At 51.9% G+C, this 11,569-nt stretch overlaps 1 protein-coding gene across 1 annotated transcript in view; it reads left to right on the top strand.

Annotated features, from left to right (window-relative positions):
- PREX1 (phosphatidylinositol-3,4,5-trisphosphate-dependent Rac exchange factor 1) overlaps positions 1-11,569 on the top strand; it is a 157,407-nt gene that overhangs the window by 68,630 nt on the left and 77,208 nt on the right. The window contains exons 3-4 of the mRNA XM_012728131.1: positions 1,142-1,264; positions 8,763-8,867. The gene's annotated coding sequence lies outside the window, so the exon portion shown is untranslated. The remainder of the gene's footprint in view (positions 1-1,141; positions 1,265-8,762; positions 8,868-11,569) is intronic.

Below are 11,569 nucleotides of genomic sequence, written 5' to 3'. Positions count from 1 at the left end.
TGAGTCTGTATGGGTGGAGGATGGCCGGAATAGGGTCTTCTCACTGTGTTCGTCTTACTGTTTTTGGTTTTTCAACCATGAGTGTGCCTTTCTTAAAATTAAATGAGAAATGCACCTGCCTTGTTTTCTCTAAATAACCAACACAACAAGTAAAACAGAAAAAGGAATGCTTGTATTTCAGCAGAACCTACCGTAAGTGAAGGGCTCCCCAGGCTCTCCCTTCCTGTTGCCATGTTGTGTCTTTGTACAGCTAGTCTCGCTTCTGCTGGAATAGTGAGGACTGGTCTTTCCGGTGTTACTTTACACAAACACGCTGGGGTCTTGTTCAGTACCAGGATGCTCCCTCCCCAGCTGCCTTAACGATATAGATTGAGGATCAATCCAGGATCCCACGTCCACATATACCAAGCTGTGCATTGTTTTTACCGCCTGCATAGTATTCCAGCACCTGGGCTTTAATTAACTGCAACCAGTCCAGTGTATTTAACTGCTGGCCATCCCTCATTACTAGCTTTTGCTTCTTCACATCAGGCTGTCTTATAGGCTCTCGTCCTTGGACAGCACCAGGTTCTCCACTCGCATTAGCGACACGTTGGTCTGGATAACTCCTTGCCGTGGGTCCTGTCCTCTGTGTTTCAGGATGCAGCATCCCCGGTCTCTACCTATGAGATGTCAGTAGCAACTATCCTACTCCCCTCTTCCCTAGGCTACCCCCACCCCAGTATGTGACAACTGCAAATGTTCTTGGATCTTGGCATATGCCCTCTGGCAAGCAAAATTGTCCCTGGTGCAAAACAGCTGATTGAAAGATTAGATCGCAAAACGAGGGTTCGCTGGGTCTGGTTGAATGTGCACGCCGTAGAGTCCCATGGGGGACAGGTACTCTCCTAGCGTGTGTGAGTGTAGCTTCTGCCTGCAGTGAGGATTTGCTGCCTGTAAAGTCCTTGGTGCAGGATCAGGCCCTAACCCGCTTCAGTAAATGCTGGCGCTGTGCTTGTCCTCACGATTACTGTAAACCAGCCCTGGTTCTGAGGGACCCCAGCCACACTCACCTGCATCGGGGGTCTCGTGGTTTGTGCTCGGCCCCGCTCTCCCTCTCTGCCTCTGTTAACACTCTCCTGGGCCTCTCTTGTCCTCCCAGGTCCTGTTCTCGAACATCGAAGACATCCTGGAGGTTCACAAGGACTTCCTGGCTGCCCTGGAGTATTGTTTACATCCCGAGCCTCAGTCTCAGCATGAACTTGGGAATGTTTTCTTAAAATTTGTGAGTACAATGGCCCGGCCCCTATCAGAGACTGCAGCTTTGGGGAAGTGGGCTTCTCCCCCGGGTCCCTCTCCACTGACCCTTGGCCAGCTTCCTCTGCAGGCCTGTCTGGGGCATGGCGGGCAGGATGTAGTGGGCAGGCGGGCCCTGCCTCTGCTCAGGAACAATGGGCAGCAGGTCGGGCCGTGCGGCTGGGGGATTCCTAGTTGGTTTGCCCGCCCCTCACCGCCACATGGAGCTTGGCCCCATTTCTCAGAGTCCCTTGCTGAGTGGCTGTGTGCCGGGACTCCCAGGGCCCTGACCCAGCTGGGCCTGTGGCCCCAGAATGCCCAACAGAGACAGCCATTGGCCAAGAGGGTGGACTCAGGCCAGACCTGAATCCTGCCACCGACCTCCATGGGTGTCTGCCCCTTGGGTGTTCCCCTGGGCTCCTGGTCAGAAGGGCCTCTCTTTCCACAGGATTCCCGAATCACTTGGAATTGTGGGGGTACAGCTAGAGGAAGGAGGGTGGGGTGCTCAGCCCGCATACAGCAACACCTTTTTCATCCCTCTCTGGGGCCCCTGGGGTGGGGGAGGGGAAACATGCACTTGCCCCCTTCTCCCCCCGGGTCAAGGCTGGGGGCAAGCTGTGGCCTCTCCGAGCCCCCCTCTCTCCCCTATCAGACCCCCTTCTTGGGCTGCGCGGAGGTCCCTCCTGGTTGCCGTGAGCAGCGCCAGCACTGACTCCCTTCTCCGTGACCCTGGCGTTCTGGTCAGAGACGGTGGCAGAGCCTGGGGTGGCCCTGCCCTGGGCGGACAGCTCCCAGACGGACTGTCTGGCTTGGTGTTGGCAGGGCTGCCCCCAGGCGGCGGTGCGCTTACTGGAAAGTTATTGTAACTTGTCTGAGCCTCCGCGTCTCTACCTGTAGGACCGGTAGAAGGCTGGACGGAATGCAGATGTTGAGGGCTGGGAGGGACGCTGGACAGCTCCAGGCACAGGCGGTGCCCAGGCCACTGCGCCGTCTCTCTGTTCTTGCCGTCGCCACTGTCCAGTGGTAGGAAGAGCTCAAGAGCAGGATGGGCCAGGCCAGGTGGGCACTGGTGGAGGGCGGGGGGTGGAGGAGAGATGGGACTTGCCCTTTGCTCCCTGAGGGTGGAGAAGCAAGGAGGCCGGCAAGGGTCTGAGATGACGGTGCCCTGAAGCAGGGTGGGGGCAGGGGTCAGGGCAGCCCGAGAGGCAGCGGCAGCGCTCGGGGAGATGAGACGACGGGAAGGACAGGAAGGAGCGCAGGCCCTCAGTTCTCTGGAGCCGGGCCGCTGTGCTTCGACTCATTCCACCGACTCGGCCAGTTGCGTCACTGCTCTGGGCCTCATCTGGAGCTCGGAAACAGGCGAATGGACGGTGCATGCCGCAGGGGCTGTCTTGATGAAGTGAGTTGGTTTGATCCAGCACAGCGCTAAGTTAGTGCAGCCTGAGCGTCAGCTGTGGAAGAGGCCCAGCTGGGCACCTCAAGGCTTTCGGGAGGGGCGGCATTATTGGGGGCCACCCTGACACGATGACATCTGAACTTGGAGGGGGGTACTCCATACTTCAGCCAGAGCTGGGAAGGGGTCCTCACGGGGCACTGTCCCTGGGGACTCCCCGGGCTTCTCTGTCTGAGCCACAACCGTGTGGTGCGCCAGTGAGTTTAGCTCCTTGCTCCAGGAGGGGCTCTGGGTGCTGAGTCCCCACTTGGGCTCTCCCCATTCGCTGCAGGAGTCCCGGCTGTGGGATTTAGCAAATAAAATAATCTAGGACAGCCAGTGGCATGTGGGTTTTAAGTAGTCAACAGAGACGTTTTTAGTGTGTCTCATGCAACATTTGGGGTGTACTAAGACTAAGGGTGACGTGCTCATCTGCATGAGCCTTGGTGGGTGCCTAGGGTTCTCTGGCAGCTCTAGCCAGAGAAGGCCTGGGAAGAGGGGTACACGGGGGTGTTCTGATGGAGAGGGTGGCCAGGGCAGAGGCCCTGGAGTGGAGCCAAGCAGGGAGACCCCTGGGGCTGGAGTGCAGTGAGTGGTGGAGGAGTTCACGGGCGTCTTGGGGTTTCTGTTCAAGCCGTTTTGCAGGGGTGCAGCGTGGTCCATGTTCTAATCACCCCCCCCACCCCGAAGCTGTGTGTTAACTTGGGGAATCTCTGCAGAAGTCAGACCTGAATGCCCCCTCCCAGCAGGAGGCGATGCCATGTGGCCAGCCCCTTCTTTGCTCTGAGTCTCAGTCTTTCTGGGGCTAAGTGAGCCATGGGGGAGCAGATGGTCTCCATGGACCGCCCCTTACTGTGGGCAGCAGCTGCCCCCTCTGGGCCCCTGTCCGTCTTCCCCAGGCGCTGGCTGTCACCTTCTCTGTCACAGCCCAAGCCCGTAGCCACAAGTTCCCCACCCACCACATCTGTGGGCACAAAACTGCTTGTCCATATCTTCCTGGCAAAACAAAGCCCCACGTGGGGCTCTTGGGAGGAATGGCACACCTGGGCTCCTAACTGTCACAGGCAGCATTTCCATATTCGCAGGGTTGGGGACCCGAGAGCAGCTGGGGTTGGGCTCAATGAAATGACTTGGGGAGATGGAGTGGGCCCGTGGGCTTGAAAAAGAGGGGGTGTCAGTTGCTACATTTAACTTCTCTGAGCTCCATGCCTTGGTCCCTTGCCCTGTTCATAGGCTGAAGGAGCAGAGTATGACAATGCAGACTGTGTCAGAGAAGGGGCTCAGGGGACAAGGATTGACAAGCCTGCAGCGATCTTATCACTGCCCCAACCTCCACCTGTGGCAGGCATCACTAATCAATCACAGCATCTGCCCCTGCTCCCCACGGAGCTCCAGAGTTCTTTCCAGTATGGCTGCCAGCACTAGCCATTGATTGGGGTTGACATGAGAATGAACAGACTTGTTTCAGCTTTCTGGTCCAATCCCTTCATGGCACAGATGGAGACGGACAGGGAGGCCCTGTCCTTTCACCAGGCGTGGGTCCATATTTTCATTTTCTTTTCCTTTTCCAACTGTTATGTATTAGGATTTACTGCAAATAGCAAGAGCACTAACTCAAATGGACTCTAAAAAAAGGGCTTTACTGGCTCATATAAATGACATGCTTGGGGGTGGGTGGTTGGCTTCAGGCATAGCTGGATCTAGGGCCCCATGTAATGTTTTCAGAACTTTGTCCCTCTCTCTCTAGGCTTCACATTCTATTGTGTTGGTTTCATTGTTGGAGGGTGGAGGGATTGTACTCTTCAGGCTGATACTGAAGAGCGCTGCAATTTTTTTCCAGTTGAGCAAAAACAGTTCAAGGACAGCGGTTCTTCCCAAGCCCTTGAGGGACGTCAGTGGCCCCACTTAGGGCAAGTGGTCACTGTTACCGGGTTTGGCCTGAGTCATGTGCTCACTACAGTACCTGAGAGTGAAATGGGGTCAGTAGGCTCAGAGTACTGAAGAAAAACTGAGGGTCATGATCAGAACAACGGGTGCAAAACATGTTGCACAAAGAATCAAGGTTGCAGTCCTGGACGACTCACGTTTCCTGGAAGAGGCCATGGGTGCTTGGGTGCTCCCTTGGCATTCTTGCCTTCATTTATTAAACAGTCACCACGCCTGCTCTCTGCCAGGGCCTGCAATCCCTGATGTCATGATAGCAGTGACCTTGGCAGATGCAAAGGCTACCTGGGGGGCTCAGGGTCTGGGGGAGTTTGGATCAAGATGGACCATAACGTACTGGGCATCGACCATGTTTCAACTCCCACTATATTTCTCAAAATTAACATGGTGGCCTTCGCCAGACCTGTGGGCTCCTTAATCCTTTCTTCCTGACCTTGCCTGTCTCTTTTCTTGCTATCAAAACCTAGCTATGCACTGGCCCACCCTGTTATAGACTGATTCACCAATAGGATAATGAATTTGCTGAAAAATAGGGATGATGATAATAATAATATCAATAACAGCAATAATCTAATATTTAGTGAGCACATGCTATATCCCAACTTTAAAACTCCTGCTGTGAATTTTCTTGATAATGCTTCAGAAACTTTGTGATGAGAGAGGTCATCATTGTATAGTATTATCGATGTAAAGTATCTCTAATTTTATAAATGAGAACATAGAGGCTCTGAATCATTATAAGCCTTGCCTAAGTTCATGGAGTTGGTGACCTGGGGATTCAGGCTGTAAACCCAGGTGGTCTGGCTCAGAAGCTTCCATCATGGCTTGGAATCTTACATCAGTTGCACAAGGTTGGTGGTAGTAGTGGTCTTGTCGGTCTGCTGTCTTATTTGGGAGCAGTTACAATAATAGCAGGCCCTTTAGTCCCAGGGAAAACCCAGACTCTGGGTTGCAGAGAGAGGTCTCTGCAAATGGTTGGGATCTCTGACTGTCACTCTTGAGCCTGAATTCAGAGCCCAGCCTCCCTCTGAGCTCTGCAGGTATTCTCTGTGGGAGCAGACTCTCATGCACAGGCCAGTTCTTGCCACCTGCAGAAAGAGGTCCTCTCCTTCTCCCTGCAGCCTGCCTCACTGTGGCCTGCAGCTGAGACCCTGGTTCCAGATTTATCAGGCAGCCTCCCTTTCATATTTTTATCTGAGATGGGTGAGCCCTGCAGACTGAACTTCTCACCCATCTCTAGTACCTCAGTGGTCCATTCTGCTCATTGGAGATAAGTGGAAATTAAAAGGGTCTGTTTGGGCAATGTGGGGGGGCGTGGGGGTCAGTTCTCCTTCCCTGCTTCTGTGTGTATGTGTGTGTGCACCTGTGCACATGTATGTGTGTAATTCAGTTGGCCGCAGACAGTGAGAAGTTGGTGACTGACGTCAGTGATGTTTGGTGCATGTGGCTTGTGTGTTGTAATGCCACAGGTTGTTTGCTGGTTCCCTGGAGTGTGTATCGGGATTGCTTGTCCTTGGTGTGTGTACATGTGTGCACTCTGTGAACATTGTTTGTTTTGGTATTTCCCCCCATTGGTTCGTGTGTGTTGATAGCTAATATTTCTGAAGTATTTCGAAATATCATATCACATTCATGTGTACCAGGCATGGTTCTACTCATTTTACATGCATACTGGTACACTGATTAATCTTCCAGTAGCCCAAGGAATGTGGGTGGTCCCCTATTATGCCCATTTTTAGATGAAGAGACTGAAGCAAAGGGGAAAGGCTGCTTGTCCAAGGTCACCACAGCTTGGGGAGTGTGGAGTTGGGTTTTCCAGCCTAGTGGACTGATGCTCGAGTCACTGTGCACATTGTTGTTGTCTGCAAGGCCCCTTGAAGTCCCCTGCGTTTTTTTCTCCCACTCCCGTCTTTGTCCTATTCTGTGACCTTGAGCTGGACATTGGCCTAGTGGAGTCTGGCCCTGCCACTCCACTAGGTGTTAGGCCCTGGGCTTGTGCTCTCATCTTCCCATGTCTCAGTGGAGCCAGCCCAGTAACTGCCGTGTCAGGCTATTGCGTCCAGGAGTGAATGAGCTGACCCTTAGCCAAGAGAGTGCTCTTCCCCACGCACTAAGTGTTCAACACACATTCTGGTTTGGCCCTTGACTCTGAGTGTAGGGACGTTGTGCTCAGGACAAGGGTGTTTGCTCAGATTATGCACATGGTGCTCCCCCTTACCCCAAATAAGTTAGTTTGGGGTGCTTACTGATTGTAAAACCCATTCTCCCTCTTCCTTGGTTTCCTCTTCCTGCAGCTACCCATCTGCAGGATACTTGGGGCTTGTTTAGAAACAGGACAGGCTGCTTGCTTTGGAGACCCACCTCTTCCTTCCTTAGCTTCTTGGTGTCTACGGTCGCCTACCCCCAGCCCAGCTCAGGGTCGAGACCCTTCAGTCCTTCCTCCCTGGTGACTTTACCCAGGACATCCTTGTTTGGGGTTTGGCAGGGTGTGTGGCAGTGAGCCTTTTGGAACTGAGAGCACACAGTGGAGAAGCTTCCTGCTAAGACTCCTGTTCCTTCTAGTTCCGGAAACCCTGTTTGATAGTTGTGGATCTGGTGACTCACAGGGGACCTCTAGGCTGGAAAGAATCCAGTTGGGGACTCAGGAACATTAAAAAACCACTGCTGTATGACAGGGACCAGAGATCTACTTGTTTTCCCAAATTCTGAGCCTTATCTAGACTTTTCTAGTATATGTATATATATTTCCAGACTTTTGATTCAAAACGTATTCTACCTTCACACTGACTTCATCTTGCTTGGCGCTCTTCCAGTGATCTCTATGTGTGTGTGCATGAGCTATTGCACATAGTAGCTATGTAAAGTTCATCTGTTGAACATGTACTCCTGGGGGGCTCACTGCATGCCAGCACTGAGTTAGTATCTGGGGGTACTTTAGCGCACAAGATGGATAAAGTTACTGCCTTCAGAGAACTGACTGCCAACTTGGAAACAGAAGATAAACAAATAATTGGGGTGATTCCAGATGGTGAGAACACTCTAAGAAAATGAAAACAGGTGAATGGGTGATAGCCACCTGGTGGCTACTTTAGATAGGATAGTCCAGCTAGCATTTGAGGAGTTGACCTGACAATGGGGAGTAGCCAGGTAGGGGACTGAAGGGGGAAGAGCGTTCCAGGTGATAGAAACAGCATGCACAAAGGCCCTGAGGTAGGAACAAGCATGGCAAATGCAAGGTATTCAGCTGGAGGGCAAGTGATGAGTTCAGGGAGAGGTAGGGCCATATTACCTGGCTCTTGAAGGTTACCACAATGATTTGTTTGTAGTGAAATAGAACACCTTGGAGCATTTTAAGCAGGGGTGTGACATTGTAGACCAGAGATAGCTATTTAGTGAGCACTTATGACAGGCTGAACATTATGCTTGAACTTATTTATTGATTTTTTAAAGATTTATTTATTTATTCATACAGAACTGGGGTACAGGCTGGAGACGCGGGGGGTGAGAGGAATCACCAGAGACAGAATGGGGAGCAGAGCAGGCAGATCAACGAAGTACACTGCTGAGGGGAGCAGCGGGCGGGTCAGGAGAGGTCTGCCACGCCATGTGAGTCACCTCCAGGGCAGGTGGGGATCAAACTCATGCGGAAGCGGCTTAAGCTTCTTAGTGCTGTGCTTTAACCCGCTGCGCCACCAGGGAGGGCCATGCTTAAACTTATTTACTCCTCATAAAAGCTCCATGAATTAGGGGCTGTCATGAACTCTCCCTTACAGCTGAGGAAACTGAGACAAGGAAACATCAGCTAACTCACCCAAGTTGATACCTGGAAATGTGGAGCCAGCAGGGGGCAAACCGGGCCTCTTGGATTACATCTGTGCCCTTGAGCCCAGGTTATCCTGCTTCCTGGAACGTTCCTCAGGCTGCTGGATGCAGAACTGGGGGCAGGAGGAGGCCCGAGAGCCCCAAGGCACGTGGGAGCTCCTGATCTGAAGTCCCCCCAATCTCAGGGTCTGGGTGCTGCTTTCCTGCCTCGGGCCTGCTGGCCCAGCTGAGTACACCTCAGAGTTTGCCTTCCTGCCGTGACCTCACAGCCTGTGCCTTTGCCTTGCAGAAGGACAAGTTCTGTGTGTATGAGGAGTATTGCAGCAACCACGAGAAGGCGCTGCGGCTGCTGGTGGAGCTGAACAAGATACCCACTGTGCGCGCCTTCCTTTTGGTAAGTCTGCTCACTGCCCCCACTGCTGCCGGCTTCAAATCTACGTGCACAAGGGAGGCTCTTGCTGCCTCTGTGCTGCCGGCCCGGGCAATCCATGGGGAGCCGGGGGCCGCCAGCCATTTTCTGTAAAGGGTCAGATAGTGGATATCTTGCCTCTGTTTGTCATAACATCCCTTTCACATGGGTCGAACTCTGCTGTTTGAGCTTGGAAGCAGCCATAAGTCACATGGAAAGGAATGAGCACGACTATGTTTCAATAAAACTTTACAAAAACAGGCAGCACACTGGATCGGTCCAGTGTGTTAATTCCTGTACTGAAGTAATGATCCTAGTAAGAGTGGCAGCAGCAGTAGTAATGATCGCATTATTAGCTTCCTTAATTATAAGTGTTAGAAAAGCCAGTTAAAGTTGATGTAAGCCAAAAGAAAAAAATTTACTGGTTTACTTTTCTGGGAAGTTTTAAGATCTGAGAGGACTTCAGGCACAGCAAAATCTGGGTGTTCAAATAAATGATGTCATCAGGAGTGTGTTTCTTGGCTCTGCTTTTCTCTGCTTTGGCTCTGTTCCCAGGCAGGCTCTCCCTTGGGGGCTGGGGCATCGTGGCGTAGAGCGCTCCTGCCTCTACGCTTGTACCTCTCATAGCCCAGCAACTCCAGTCAGAGAGAGCTCCTCTCTCCGGTAGTAAAAGCAAGAATCCTGGGTCAGATGGTCGTTGGCTCAGTTTGGCCTAAGACCTTATCTCCGAACCAGTTTCTACAGACAGCGGTGGGTTGGTGCTCTGATCGGTCACTTCTGGCGCTGGAGGGTGGGCTCGGCTCACCCATAGCATAGAGCTGGGTTCCGGAGACAGTCGGTGGGCACTGTGGAAGGAAGTTGGGAATGGATGTTGGTCAGGTCACATTACGGGCATCCATAATGGTCTTCCTAAAATTACAGAACTTCACTTGAATATAAAATGAATTCATTTGTGATCTCGGAGCCTTATCAGTCATTCTCTGCTGGGTATGAGTTAAGTATTTGCCTGCTTTGTCAATGTCCCAAATAACAGTGCTTTAAACAAAGGAGACATTTATTTTGCTCTCATGTTAACATGGTTGTAGTCAGTCTTGGGGCTGGCACAGGAGCTCCCCTATTGGGGGCCAAGGCCGTTGGGTTTGTTTTAGACTTTGACATGGTTTAAGACACCTCTCGCGACTTCCACACTGCAGGCAGTGGGGTGCAGGTGGGTGGGGAGGAGGTTGGTCCTTCTCCTTTGAGGCACAAGAGAAAGCTGCACCCTGCTCTTCTGCTCAACACACCCTGTTGGCCACACCTCAGCCGCATGGCCACCCCGAGCTGCAAGGGAGGCTGGGAAATGTAGGTTTCTTCTGAGCGGCCATGCGCCCAGCTGAATGAAGATTCTGTGGCTGTGGAAGGAGAATATGGCAGCTTTTGGCACAGGTGACCCTGATGGCCCCCAACAGCGAGTGACTTTCTATGAGTACATCCAGGACCCCCGCTACCCAAAGGTAGAGCATTCCTACTTGGTAGGAGTTGCTTGGTTACTTTGGGGGTTTGGGAAAGCGCCCAAAATGTAAATCAGTGGTATAGCATGCTTAATCACAAAAAAGTAACCTACCAAATCATATCAAATAGGCATGTTCTACTTTTGGATAATGAGCAAAACCTGTACTTGAAAAATAATTGAACATCTTATGGGCTCTTATGGGCCTTTCACATTTAAATCTCCTCATTTATTCAGTCACAGACCACCAGTGTACCCTTTCCCCCATTTCACTTCCTGACAGCACATGCAAAATCCAGCATACAAAAGGAGAGCGAGCTGTGCCCAGAGAGCTCAACTGCAGAATAAAGTTCTTAATTACGCTCCTCTCTAATGTAGCATCTCTAACAAAGACTTTCCAGAATTTTGATTCAGAATGTCTGCTTCCTTCACAGCGAGTCCACTGCTTGGCTCTTTCCAGTGAGCATCTGAGGGAGGGCAGATTGGCTGACTGGTTTCCACTTTTGTCTCAAGTGCCTTAAGCATTCGCAACTGATGCTTTCATCGCTGGTATCTGCAGCATTATATTTCCAGTCTTGCACTTACATTCATTAAATCGTCTGGGCACAAGGCAGAGATGAAGTAGTTCAGGGTGAGAGCGCTCACTTAGCTTCTGCCATCTGACTTTCGGCCGCCACGGTCCCTGCTGCCCAGGCTCTGGGTCCTTGAAGGGGGGTCTCCCTCTCTGGGGGTGTCTCCTTGGCGCAGCTGTATCTTTAAGGGAAGATGCCAGGAAGGTATTTGCAAGGGTGTGAGAAGGGAAGGGCCTTGCTTTCTCCCCGGCAGCCTGCCTGTGGGCCAAACTGCCATTTTCTTTGTAGCAGCTGGGCCAGGCTGCCTGGGCAGGGGGGAGTGTGGGTGCCAGCACACGTGCCATCTGTCTATCTCCTCGCCATCTCTCAGCTTTTGGCCACCTGCAGAAGAGCTGTCTTGAGTTTATTATGGGATGTTGAGGCTCTGGGAAGAGACCGAATCTGGCTTTCCATTCGTGGCTCATTGCTCTTGCAGAGAGATGGAACAGGGATGTCCTCTTTCTGTGCATTGGTTTCTGGTCTGTAAAATGGGGATGCCTTACTCATGTCTTCATCCAGCAGCTTCTTTTTTTTTTTTTTTTTTTTTAAGATTTATTTATTTATGCATACAGAACTGGGGTACAGGC

Source organism: Condylura cristata, unplaced genomic scaffold (genome assembly GCF_000260355.1).
Source record: "Condylura cristata isolate star-nosed mole 26May11 unplaced genomic scaffold, ConCri1.0 scaffold00022, whole genome shotgun sequence".
Taxonomy (NCBI): domain Eukaryota; kingdom Metazoa; phylum Chordata; class Mammalia; order Eulipotyphla; family Talpidae; genus Condylura; species Condylura cristata.
The sequence above is the reverse complement of the archived record's forward strand: the minus strand, read 5'-3'. Positions and strand labels throughout refer to the sequence as shown.